This window comes from Suricata suricatta, chromosome 15, assembly GCF_006229205.1.
Source record: "Suricata suricatta isolate VVHF042 chromosome 15, meerkat_22Aug2017_6uvM2_HiC, whole genome shotgun sequence".
Taxonomy (NCBI): Eukaryota; Metazoa; Chordata; class Mammalia; order Carnivora; family Herpestidae; genus Suricata; species Suricata suricatta.
The window spans coordinates 76,402,188-76,403,417 of NC_043714.1; positions in this window are offsets into that span (position 1 = coordinate 76,402,188).

Here is a 1,230-nt window from a genome sequence, read left to right on the forward strand (position 1 = left end):
CAGCAGCAGCAGTAATAACAGACACTTAGCGGGTATTACAGTGTCTAGATTATCCCACTTTATCCTCATCACAGGCTTTACAGCACAGCCTATCGTGATTCCTGATGCGCAGATGAGGATTTTGGAGTTCAGAGAGGTCAAATTAATTTAGACACGATCACACAGTCCAGCTGGGATCAACTCAATGGCAATGTGTGGCATTGCCTACAGTAACTGTCACAGTGGACCGGGCCCTCCAGAACTTCCCATCCCTTTGGAGCTCAGTCAGTGTGTCATGTGTGGACAAAGGTGAGTGAAGCGGTTAATCATCATCTTCAAAGCGCTTTTTGTCAGTCTCGGGGGTCTGTCCAGTTTCAAATTGTATCCGTGCTGTAGCCTGAGCAGAGGAAGGAGCTCCTCTATGGAGTATCTGTGGAAAGTGAGCAGGGGTGAAGGATCCCCCAGTGCTGCTCTGAGCCCACCGCACCCCGCACCGCTGCGCAATCGTAGCAAAGCACACTCTCCTCTCTGCCCTTCACCTCCTCAGCACGAAAATGGGACTCAGGCCCTTGTCAACAGTCGAGAGTTTTCCTGATGGTCCAATGAGGCCGTGAACTCAGCAGTGCTCTGAAGACTGTGATGGGCCCCCCCCAGGGACCAGCTTACGCCTGAAAGGGTGCGAGGGGAGAGAGGCGGAGGCAAATCTTCATTGAGCATTTTAGAGGTTTGTCAATTTCATTGATCATTTCAAAGAACTGGCTTTTTGTCTCATTGATTTTCTCTGTTGTTTTCTGCTTCCAGTTTCATTGGCTTTAGCTGTGATTTTTATGATGCTGTCCCTTCTGCCTGCTCTGCTTGCTTCCTTTTTATTTACTCTTCTTTTCCTAGGTTCTTGAGGTGGGAGCTTGATTACTGACTTGAGACTTTTCCTCTTTTCTAATGTAAGCATTACTGCTATAAAATTCCCTTTCAGCACTGCTTTAGCTGTGTCCCACACAGATTTCTATATGTTGAATTTTCATTTTTATCTGGTTTAATGTTGGCTTTATTTTCCTCGAGGTCTCCTCCTTGATGCATGGATGGAGCCGTTTCCAGGTGTTTGGAGGTTTTCTGTTGTCTTGCTGCTATTGATTTCTAGTTGGATTCCATTGTGTGTGCTGGGGAACACACTATGATTTCAATAATTTTTATATGTTGAGGTTTGTTTTATCGCTCAGAATGTGTCTATCTTGTATAGGTCTGTGGGCACTT